At 31.1% G+C, this 13,552-nt stretch overlaps 1 long non-coding RNA gene across 2 annotated transcripts; it reads left to right on the forward strand.

Moving 5' to 3' along the window:
* Nucleotides 1-7,631: 7,631 nt before the first annotated feature.
* On the forward strand, nt 7,632-12,374 carry LOC111914207 (uncharacterized). Of its 2 annotated transcripts, XR_008224918.1 has the most exons (3): nt 7,638-8,200; nt 8,282-11,031; nt 12,176-12,374. It is a non-coding gene; the product is annotated as an uncharacterized LOC111914207 (long non-coding RNA). The 2 variants fall into 2 exon arrangements; XR_008224917.1 differs by lacking the exon at nt 12,176-12,374 and having other exon boundaries at nt 7,632-8,200; nt 8,282-11,210.
* The last annotated feature ends 1,178 nt before the right edge of the window (nt 12,375-13,552 follow it).

Here is a 13,552-nt window from a genome sequence, read left to right on the forward strand (position 1 = left end):
TATATATATATATATATATATATATAGAGAGAGAGAGAGAGAGAGAGAGGAGGGTTCAATTGAGAAAAAAAAAGGGTTGAGAATGGGGGAATCATTCTTAGCCACTCATTTATTTTTGCCACAAAAGCCTCCGTCGTACCAGCAGAAATTGGAAAGGAATAGACATGTGTTTTCCAACAAAACATGTTTCCTTAAACTATGCTAATCATTACCTTAATATATACAAAAACATTGTTTTTTCGTTTTTTTTTAAAATTTTTAAGAAGCTATTTTTATCGAAAAATGATTTTAAATATACCAAAATTCATGATTTTTTATTCTCTACAAATAGACATCCATATTGATATAGTTTTAAGATAAAATAAAAAATTTATTTTTTTTATATTTTCAGCTATCGTTATTAATAAATGAATAAAAATGAATCAGATTTTTACTACAGTACATTCGTTATTCAGTTATTAATAAAAATTATGATTATTATTATTATTTTTTTTACAATTTAAGTATCATTCATATATGAATATAGCATATAATAAACATAGTATATTCATATTTAAATATTAGACGATGCATTCACTTATGAATATTACATAGTATATTCACTTGTGAATATTAGATGGTATATTCACTTATGAATATTAGATAATATTTTCATATCTGAATATTACATAGTATTACATGGTATATCACATGTGAATATTACATAGTATATTTATTTGTGAATATTAGATGATATATTTAGGGGTGTTCATAACCGGATATTTCGGATATCCGAACATTTCGGATAGTGAATATTGGTATCCGTATCCGTATCCGAAAATTCGGATATCCGAAAATCGGATATCCGAATTTTCGGATACGGATACGGATACCGATTCGGATATCCAAAAACACATCCTTATTTTTTGTTATTGTAAAAATGTAAACCAATTAATTGAAAAATATGGTAAACCATTATAAGAAACTTATGTATTAATAATTGTATAAATAAAGCTTCCTAAAGCATCCATTCCCATGAGGCCATGACATAAAAATACACGGTTACAATACAAATTTAAAATTTAAAGTTTGAACCACAAATTACAAATCTAAAGTTTAAAGTTTAAATCACAAATTACACATCTAAAGTTCAAATTTTAAACCACAAATTAACAATTCCTAAAGCATTCATTGTTCCACACTTCCACCAAGGAACCAAAAAGCAAAAATCACTTCAGTTAATAAAGCATCTTTCCAGAAACATTCTATTCACCTCCATTCTAGCATTCATTGTCCAAAAAGCAATCCTGTATGTACAAGTAAACAATGCATTGTTTGGATTAATTGTGCACATTTTTGCACACTTTTAATATTTAAAAAAAATCAACAAAGTAAGTTGTTATTCCGGGAAGAAACATATATAATCTGAAAATATGGACAGTTACCTTCTTCAAACATGACATAATAGTTACCTTCTTTAAGTTATAAATCTGAAAATCCCCATTCATCTGATCATGGCAGAAACATAAAACCAAAAGTTAGAAGTTAAACATAAGTACAAACATAAAACAAAATCTAAAAGGCGATAAACATTAATTAATTCATACCCAATCTTTCGGTTAGTTCATCAACTGTTTCATCAATTATGATGGTAGGTTGCTCCATGGTCAAATCTTTCAAACCTGTGAAAAAAATTTAAAAAGAAAAATATTAAAAAGGAAAGATACAAACAAATATATGATTGGAATTTAAGACTAACCTTCATCTTCCATTTTCTCTACTTCAAGTAATATGTCATCAATATTAATGGGCTCATGAGACTCTCGTACCCAATCTTGTGTGTAAACTAATGCTTCCACCATTTTAGAAGTTAAACATGTTCGAAAATCATCAAGCACTCGTCCTCCGGTGCTAAAAGCCGACTCAGAGGCAGCCGTAGAAATTGGAATAGCAAGCATATCACGGGCCATCTTTGCAAGAATTGGATATCTACATTGTTGAACTTTCCGCCATGTCAATATGTCAAAATTAACATCCATAGGTTCACGATCTTCACTTAGATATTTGTCTAATTCTGTTTTTTTCAAAATGGTTTCGGAACTCCCCATTGCCATTTCAAACCTTTTGGTCATAAGTTCTTCAATATCCATCACTACCTCGTGCCCCCACATTGAACTAGGACTAGCATTAGTAGTAGAAGATGACACCTCTTCATCCTTTTCTTTTTGAGGCATGGAAGAATTGTAGAGATTGAATAACGCACGCATGTTGAAATCTAGTTTTGAAAGAAAACTCTCCGCTCTTTCTTTCCCGAAGTTTTCTTCCATCACACATACAATATATTGCCATTTGCGTCGTGGGTCAAGAACTACTCCAATAAACAAAAACTGATTTAGTTTCTCTACATCCCCCCAATATTTTTTGTATTTTATTTGCATTTTAAGTGCCATGCTCTTAATGGACTCATCAGCATGCTTAGTAACTCCATCAATCACATTACCGATTCCAAAAATCTCATGGATATAAGCATTTGAAGTCACATATCTAGAACCCGAAAACCTTTTTGTAGCATCATAAAATATCTTCAAAAAAGGCAATAAACTACTTACATTAGCCCAATCTTAATCAGTAATCAAACCACCCTCACATTTTTTAAGCTCTTTTGCACAATTAGAATCTTTTAGAAGTAAGTTTGAGAATGCCTTTCTAAATTTTATTGCACTCTCGAGCATCAAAAAAAGTTGAGTTCCACCGTGTATCAACATCCATAGGCACAAGACTCTTACTTTCTATTTTTTCTTCTTGCACAGAAGCTTTGAATTTTTGAAGCCTTGCAGGAGACGATCTCACATACTTTACAAGAGCACGTATTTTTTTCACAAAAGAGTTCACTTCCATTAACCCATCTCTAACTACCAAGTTTAAGACGTGAGCTGCACATCTCATATGTAAAAACGCCCTTTTCAAGACACCACAATCCCAATGGTTTAGAACTTTTCTCAAATGGTTGATAGCTACATCATTTGAGCTAGCATTATCCACTGTTACAGTCAAGATATTTTTCAGCCCATTCAATTAAACATTTTTCAACAGCCCTTCCAATTAGTACCCCAGTATGACCAACTATCGAACAAAAATTTATTATTCTTTTATGTAAATGCCAATCATTGTCAATAAAATGTGCAGTTAAACATATATAGCTTAAATTTTGACCTGAAGTCCATGTATCAGTGGTAAGGCATACTCGAGAAGATAAATTTTGGAAGATATTTGATAACTTTTTCCTTTCATCAATAAAAAAACTATAGCAGTCTCTAGTTGCTGTCGAACGTGAAGGAACAACACAATGTGGATTAATAACCTTGCAAAATTTACAGAAACCCTCACGTTCCACAAAAGAGAAAGGCAATTCATCAACTACCAACATATTTGAAAGAGCTTTCCTTATAACATCTTGATTTAAACTCCCATAACCTAGGAATTGTTACGGTTTCAATCGAACCATCATCACTACGATGTGTTCTAGACTCAAGATCAAGCAGTTTTTGTCTTTTATCGATGTTATCGGGATTTTTTTTTTTTGCAATTAGTAGCATGGTTTTTCAAAGGGGCGGTTCCATTTATAGTAGCACATCCTATGTGTCTATGGCAATGAATACACTCTGCTACATCAGGAACTCATGTGTCTTGAAAATGATCCCACCATGGAGATCTTTTTTTCTTTGTATGAATGGATGGAGATTCACTTACATTGGGTGCACGTGGTGGTTTAGAAGATTTTTTCTGCTTTGGTGGTTTTTTTTTTTTTGTTTTCTTTTTCCTTTGGTTGCTGTTGTCACTTCATTTTCAGAAACGAACTCACAATCTGAATTGCTTTCATCATGAGTATCCATAGCAAAATCTGGAAATGGAAGTAAACTACACATTAACATTGATTATAAGAAGAAATTGAAAAAAAACAAGTGTAGTTATGTACTAAGAGCAAGAGACTAGTAGTAGACTAGTAATAGCTAACCTGTTAAAATCGGAACTGGTAAATCGGAACTCTTGAAGTGGCTAACTGGTAAATCGACGTTCCCAGAAGAAGTATTGAAGTGGCTAACTGGTAAATCGGAACTCTTGGTGAGAATTGCAACTCCTAGTTAATCACATATGAATATTACAAGGTATTTTCACAAATATATATAATTTTTATATGTTATTCACATATGAATAACATACAGACTTGCATATTTGTTTTTTTGTTTTAATAATCATATACTGAGAAAACATATTCATATATGAATATAACGTGGTAATTTAGTTTATGTATTTCATCAAACAGTTGGAGTGCATACAATTTAACTTTTTTTAAAATGTTAAAAACATGATATTTTGACTATTTAAATCTTACAAAAGAGTAGATTGATAGAGAATTATATGAAATTTAAAAAAAAAAAAACGATTTGATTTTTTTCTAACCTCGATTTTGAAGTTTTATTTGATAATCGATGTTGAATGAATGATATGAAGTGGATTTTTGTTGATTATCGATGATGTTGATCTAATAACGCTGGGAGTATAATTAATCATAGATGTTGAAGATCTGATCATATTCAAGCACAATTGAAGGTTGAATTAAAAGAACCAAAAACGAATTTTTGTTGTTAACTGTTGAATCGTTGATTATTGACGAAGATCGATGATTTAGCACTGGATGATGTTGATGATGGTTTAATTGAAGAAATCTGGATGATTGTTGAAAGTTGGAGAAGAAATTCGGATGATGAATGATGAATGGGTTTGAACTATAGATACGTATTTGAGATTGAAGGTTGTTCTCATATTTACAAGTTTGCCACCGTGTCTTTTTATGCTTAGATAAAATGAATGACTGAGAATGATTTCCTCATTTTCAACCCTTTTTATTTTCTCAATTGAACCCACACACACACACACATATATATATATATATATATATATATATATATATATATATGTATATTTCGAGGATTTCAGACACTTTCATGGGCTCATAGTAACCTCTCAACTCATATGATGCTTTCACCTCATCTTCACCACCCATTTAAATTTAACTATTGGATTATATATATATATATATATATATATATATATATATATATATATATATATATATATATATATATTTCGAGGATTTCAGACACTTTCATGGGCTCATAGTAACCTCTCAACTCATATGATGCTTTCACCTCATCTTCACCACCCATTTAAATTTAACTATTGGATTTTATTTCAACTGTACTAGAATTAACATCTCACATATAAATATCAAATATCAATACTATCAACAAATAGGTTTATCTTTTTGTACTGGTAGGATAAAATATTCTAACAAAAATTTGTAATATATTCATCTACTCACCTAGTTTCTGCTTGCACTTTAATTTGTATGTCATACTTGATTTAGAAAAACAAACACCATCATGCAAGCCCATGCACGTCTAACGTCCCTATCGACCAAAGGGACACATGCCGACAACCATTTAAGGTGAAAGAAGATAACCCTACAGACAAGCCACAAAACCTACCATGGTTTGTAAACACTATAGTTGTAGTTGTTTCTGATGGTTGAAATAAAGTGGGAGGTTGATAAAAGGATTATCAACACTTAAAAAATATTAGGTCATTAATTCTTTTATAGTTAATCACATAATTGTTTTCTATGCCGATGCCCACATTACTAGAAAGGCTCCTAATTTCCTACGATATTTTTCAAAGAACACTAAGACCAAAGGCTGTGGTGTAACGTTTAAAAATTTTAACTAAAATTTTCTTTGTAAAATGTAAATAAATCAACTCAAAAACCACTTTCATAAAAGTTTAGAAAACTACCCTAAGTTTGATCACCAAAATAAGTTAAAACACATAAGAGAGTTTGTGGAAATAAAAAACATATCACATCCAGATGCATGTACGGTCAATCCGTGTCCTTTTTTTTTTACCAGAACAACCTAGAAAACATTTAACTTTGAAATCTAAGTACAAAGCTTAGTGAGTTTTCCGATATAATATACATCTAAATACATATAAAATACAAACCACATGATGGCCGACAACCTTTCATTGTTCTGCTAGACTCACAGCCTATCATTATTATGTCATCACCTATAGACACGACCTATCACCATTCCGTCATCACCTGTAGACACGACCTATCACCAATCTGGCATCACCTATAGACTCACAACCTTTCTTATCTCTACCATCATTCCATACAAGTCATAAGAATGTATCATATGACCTATCAAACATCATACACAAAGTTATTCTAGTCTAATCATACATATGTACTATAGTACTCCACATCCACATTATAATGAGAAAACTCACATGAATTAGGAGTTGAATCCACACACAAGTCCTCAAGGGAATCAACTACACAAACCACCTAAATCACCAAATAGAGACCATTCCTCATTCTAAAGCTCAAATCCATCAAAGTTTGACTGAAATTCAAACTTATCAAAAAGCCAACGGCTAATAGTCAATATTCAAATGCTCTGCGACTTGAATTTGGACATGCCGTGTCCATTACAAGAAAAAAAAAAGACACAATTCCTCTACGCTATGCGCCACGTGCAAGGGAACTGCACCAAATATACTAACTTCCTCTTCAAATTTCATACCAAAGGTGACTAAGAACTCAATATTTAGAGAGGCCAAAAAGTATGATTTTTTGTATAATTAGTTTTATTTAAAAAAAAAAGACAAATAATGTCTACAATTAAGTAAACCAAAAAAAATCATTCTTTTATTATCCGGTACATGCAAGTCCAACTAAGAAATTTATAACGTTTTCATTTGTAATCTATTGTTTAATTTACGATGCTTATTAGTAGTTCATTGCTTTATTTAATTATGATTCTTACTAAACTTAACTCATACAAAAAAAGAAAAACCTTTATCTCTTTTAAATACTCTTTATCATCGCCACAAATAATAATAATAATACTTTATCTCATATTGTTGATCCCAGTCCAATGTGTTCGTAATCGTAACAATAGGGGGGGGGGGGGGGGGGGGGGGGGGGGGGGGTGTTTGATTTTAACCATACAAGCCATTGCATAATTGACGCGGAGAATTGTTGTTTACACAACACACACATGTGGACTGTAGTATATATGATTGGAGCCCACCACGTGTTACTGCATTATTCAGTGAATTACATCCACAACCTTTTTGCTTGCATGTTTTCTCTTTCCATGTCTACATTTGTATACATCACCTCCCCCGAAAACATCTACAATAGCATGTGCTTCTACTTTCTTCTCTTTAATATCTCTTTTCCCATAACCTATGGACTGATCTGTCTCTCATATATTTAATGATGGTACTTATGAGAAATTGTAAAACTCACTCACTACTCTAAAAAGTATCGGGCCGTTTTTCAAACTTCGAATAAGTAAGTACCTGTTTTGATAGATAGAAAAGAGGTCATATATATATATATATATATATATATATATATATATATATATATATATATATATATATATATATATATATATATATATATCGGGCCGTTTTTCAAACTTCGAATAAGTAAGTACCTGTTTTGATAGATAGAAAAGAGGTCATGAATATATATATATATATATATATATATATATATATATATATATATATATATATATATATATATATATATATATAAAAGAATGATCATTCGAGAACCTATAGTTTTCCGAAAACCAGAGAACTAAAAATGTTGAACTATAATTATAATTATGATTCAAATAAATGGTACGCTTGGTTTTTTAAATAAAATGACGAGGTTAATTTGGGTATTAGAACCTAAAAATATCTAAAAAGTAGCTAAATTAATATTCTAAATAAAATCGTTTACTGTTCTATGATTTTATCCCTTTTTTTCTCTCACATTTTGATACACATCTTTGACGTCAATTCGTCGGAGTATACTTCCATCGCCGACCTTATTTCGTCCTCCTCTGTCGATTGAAGATTTGAACGGAGAAGTTGATCCCCAATCAATCGTAGATCTGATCGAATGTTCAGTTGAAGAAGACGGTTCTTTGTTGATCCAATATTACGGTTCCTCCGACGAATCGATTTTTTGACGCCTTCGACCATGTATCTTGAATCGACAGTAGCCGAATATCGCTCATTCCGGTGGTTAATATCTTGTTCTCATGTCTTCTTCCTCGGATGATTAGGTCACCGAAGATTTCTCATTCCGCTGGTATAAATTTGTTTTATTCTGTTTATTTTTATTTAATAACACTTAAATTTACATCCAACTTTTTGTATTATTTTGTTTCAGTTTGAAGAGTAGCAAATTGAATTCTTTCCATTGGTGCATATCATCGTTAAGGTAGGTTTGCTTAATCACAATTTGAAATCAAATAGTTAGAAGCCAAATAGCTTACGTGTTTCAAAGAGTCAAATTGTTTATTAATAAATGTGGATATTAATATAAAAAGATTAACATAATTAACACAAAGTCCATTTTGCTTTTGTGTTCATGCAAATTGTCTTGATGAATTTCATTTTAACAATATTTAGAGGGTGTTTGGCTTAGCTTTTTAGAAGCCAAAAGTCCTTTTTGGAAAAGATAGAAGGCAAAAGATGTTTGGCAAATGCATTTTAGAAGCTACTTTTGGATTTGGATACATGTAAAAATGAACTTTTTGGATTTGGATACATCTAAAAATGAACTTTTTGGAAAAGTCAGAAAAACCTGACTTTTTGTGACTTTTCCAAAAAGGACTTTTGCCCCCTGAAAAGCCAAGCCAAACACCCCCTTAATTTCATTTTGAAGAAACACAGTAGGAAATATCTGATGACAGATCTACAACCTTTCTTTTGAAGTTAGTTTTGTACCTCTTTTATAGTGTTTTTGTAAGTTTATAACATTGCAACAGAAATCATGTATTGGACTATACTTTATCAACATGAATGGAACATCCAAAAATTTAAGCCAAATTTAAACTTTTCCAAAACACTTAAAATCATTCAACATTACATAGTTTGTTTTCAAAATACTAATTATCAGAGTATCCCAATATCAAATCATAAAAATCATAACACCTAGAGGAGCGATACGATCATGCCTTTGCCTTCCCGCGATCACCAGAGGTACCTGAAACAAAAATTGAAACTGTAAGCCTGAAAGCTTAGTGAGCTACCCCCAAAATACCAATATCATAACCATATCATATAATTATATAAGCAAACATCATGCATAATGAGCCTTCAGCCTGACTGGACCGCCTCGTAAGCCTTCAGTCTATCTGGACCGCTCCCCGCGCCTTCGGCACGTCTGGACCGCCTCCTAGGGCCTACAGCCTATCCGGACCGCTCGTCAGGCCTTCGGTCTGACTAGCATATCCTCCTGGGTCTGTACTATATCTGGATCGTGCCTTAGACCCTGTTGATATAGTGAGGATAACTCACCTCTTAAGTGTCGCACTAAAGTGAAAACTCAACTCTCGGATCACCAACACGAACTCCTCTACCTAAAGTTACCACAAAACCCTTTTTCATAAATTTCCAAATCACCAAAAATACCCCAGGGGGTCAACTGGTCAACCCTTGGTCAAAGTCCACGTTCACATTCAAAGTCAACAGTCCATGTTGACCCAACTCGTCGAGTGCAGTTCACCGATTGGTCGAATTCTTCCTGAGCTCGAGAAGTCGTGAAATCCTAGGTTGACTCGTCGAGTTCATACGTGTCAAAAGGTTGAGAGAAACCTTAGCCGACTCGCCGAGTTCAAGGCAATTTTCAACGGGCTCGCCGAGTTGTTCATCCAACTCGTCGAGTACATGGCCATCTTCATGTGGCTCGCCGAGTTGACTATGCAACTCGACGAGTCCTTTCAGACCTTCATCCATACAGACACTTTTTAAGCCGTGCCAAGGTTCCAAATTATAGATCCAAGCTTCTAAGGCATGATTATCATGTAAAGTTGCAAACTTTACGTGCATGCAAGGCCTTAGAGGCTCTAAATGACCAATCTAATCTTCCAATGGAGCTTTACACCTTAGGAGAGTCTCATCCTTGCAAGAGCTGGAAGCTTTATGGACTTAGAAGCCCAAGAGAGTTTAGTTCTAAAGTTACAACTTCAGATCTTAGCTTATACACAAGAAAAGCTTCCAAACATACTAGGAAAACCCTAAAATTTGCCCAAAAAGGGATCTAGAAATGAAATGAGGTCAGGATAGCGATTTAATACCTTCCAAAAGATGCCAAATAAGATAGATTTTGGATCCCACAAGCTCCTTGCTTTTGGATACTTGATCTCCAAGCTCTTTCTCCAAAACAATCCTCTTCCAAGCTCAAGAATACACAAATGGAACACACACACTCGATTAGGGTTTGAGAGGGACAAGAAGGAGTAAATGGGAGGCTGGGGGAGGCCAATGATCCTTTAAATAGGGTGAAAAACCCCGGGATTTAGGGTTTCATATGCCAGCTCCTACTCGTCGAGTCCCTTCTTGGACTCGGCGAGTAGGTCATTAAAACGCGTGGACCAATCCGCTGCTACCCGACGAGTAGGGAAACCAACTCGTCGAGTAGCCCTTGAAATCAAGAAACTTTTATATTAAATCAATACCTGAGAATCGGGGCGTTACAATGAACCATTAACTTGTTTATTAATTTACTTATGATCTGATCTATGGATATGGCAGCAGGTCCTCTTTGGGCTATCTGCTACAAAATTAGATATCTTGGATACATATGAAGGCAAGGAGTATGAAAAAAAGGTTATTAATGTTTCTTTGGTGATATTTTTTTTATAATCAAATTGATATTTTAGATTCAAAAATTTTCAAATGCACGTAATTCAATAAGATCTATGATTATTAAATTATTATGATTTTTATTCAAATGGATATTCTAGTTTTTTTTTAATGATTACGAGGTTCACTTAACGATATATAAGCTTCTATTCATTCGAGTGCATGTCCTTTCTAATGCTCACCTACGGTTGGTGGAGAAGATGTGTGTAGAAATAAGCTTACTTGGAAATTACCTTAAACCCATGTCCTTTCTAGTGCATTTGTTGGAAGGTATTAAACTATTACCTAATTGCATAAATTACCTTAAACCCATGAACTATTTTCTCAGCATTTTTTATGTGTTTAATGCATGTTGACAATGTAATGCTTATGGTACCAATTTAGATGTTTCTGACATATTTTTGGATTTAATTGGTTGGAAATATATGGTAAATGTAGGAAATAACATATGATCTATGCCCACTTCATCTTATCACCATTTTGGATCTAATTATACAAGAAATAACATCTATTTTTGGTAGCTATTTCGATCCAATCCTAGCATCCCACTTTAATTTCATCTTATTTGAAAAATCTAATATATTTAACAACATTATCTAAATACAAAGAAATTTTTTCCATTATAATTTGTAGATCTTTTAATGTACAATGGCTAAATAAGAAAAAAGAAATACTAAAGTACACTGCTATATATAGATTGGTTTTCTAGAGACACCATCTTAAATGTAATTCACATGTAAATCATTAACTTGAATTCTTTTTGTTCACAACATAACAACTGTTGAGCATTTGAATTACATGTGATTCATGTAAATCACAAGGGAATCACATATGAATTACACGTGATTTACATGTAAATCACAAGTGAATCATTTATGAATTACATGTGATTCACATATAAATTACATATGAATTACACGTGATTCACATGTAAATCACAAGTGAATCATATATGAATTATATGTGATTCACATATAAATCACATATAAATTACACGTGATTCACATGTAAATCACAAGCGAATCACATATGAATTATATGTGATTCACATGTAAATCACAAGTGAACCACATATGAATTACACGTGATTCACATGTAAATCACAAGTGAACCACATATGAATTACACGTGATTCACATGTAAATCACATGTGAATTACATGTGATTCATATGTAAATCACAAGTGAATCACATATGAATAAAGTCTATATGGAAACATGCATTTTGTGTGAGTGTTCTTCGTTAATTATTATTATTTTTTTATTTTATTGTGAATTTCACATTTTAATCTTAAAAGATACAATCACATGTGAATAACACATTATATAATCACATGTGAATCTTGCATGATATATACACATGCATTTTTATGAGTTTTCTTGCATTAATCAAAATTTTTTAATTTTTCTTGTAGATTTGGAAGAATTTGTGGAAAATATTGAAGATGTTAAAAGTGATCAATTGAAGAAAATTTGGAAATCTTGACATGAAAACATGAAAACTCTTAGAAATTTTGTAGCATTTTTTGTTTATTATATTTTATTTTGTATCAAACAAAATACTTGTAGTATTGTGTTTATAGATTAGTAAATAAAAATGAGTTTTTTTTTTTTTTTTTTTTTAATGATTTACTTACGATATTATATTATAAAAATTATCAATATATGCAATTGAAAAATATGCATATATGCACCTAAAACGTCGATTTTTTTGGTTAAAAAATTATAGTTTTTTTTTTTTTTTTTTTTTTTTAAATATTCCAGCTTTTTTTAAAGTTCACAGATTTTTAAAAATTTACTGTTTTTTTTTTAAATTACAATTTTTTTTTTAAAAAAAAAATCAAGTTTTCTTAAAAAAAAAATTAAAAACTTGCATTTTTTTTTGAAAAAAAATCGAAAATTAATATTTTAAAAAAATCTAAAAATTTGATTTATTATGGTAAATTTTAGACATTTTTATTAATATTTCAATAATTAAATGAGATTGGTAAGATGACGATCATGTCCTTAATGAGTTAATTTTGATCTAACGCCCCACCTTTAGTTCTCGGGAAACTATGAGTTCTCAACGGATCTGTATATATATATATATATATATATATATATATATATATATATATATATATATATATATATATATATATATATATATATATATATATATAGGGGTGAGATCCGTTGAGAACTTATAGTTTCCCAAGAACTCGAGAACTAAAGGTGAAGCATTGGATCAAAATTATCTCCTTAAGGGCATGATCGTTTTCTTACCAATCTCATGAAACTTCTTATATTATTAGAAGTATTAATAAAAACTCTCAAATTAACATTAAAATCAAAATTTTGGAACTTTTTATAAAAATAACAATTTTCGTTTTTTTTTTTTAAATTGCAAATTTTTTAATTTTTTCAGAAAACATAATTTTTATAAAAAAGTTGAAAAAAAAAACATTTTTTTATCAAAAACTGCATTTTTTTAAAAAACAGTAAATTTTATAAACTTAGCAAATTTTTTTAAAAAAAACTGGAATATTAAATGAAAAAAACTATGACTTTTTTAACCAAAAACAAAATCAACCTTTTAGGAGCATATAAGCATATTTTTTCAAGTGAATGTACACATATTTCTTATACTATAATATTCGTAAGTATATCATACAAAAAACACATTTTTATTTGCTAATCTATAAACACAATAGAATAAATATCTTATTCGATACAAAATAAAATATAAAAAACAAAAAATGCTAAAAATTTCGAAGCGTTTCATGTATTCGTGTCAATATTTCCATATT

Source organism: Lactuca sativa, chromosome 6 (assembly GCF_002870075.4).
Source record: "Lactuca sativa cultivar Salinas chromosome 6, Lsat_Salinas_v11, whole genome shotgun sequence".
In the NCBI taxonomy this organism is placed as follows: Eukaryota; Viridiplantae; Streptophyta; class Magnoliopsida; order Asterales; family Asteraceae; genus Lactuca; species Lactuca sativa.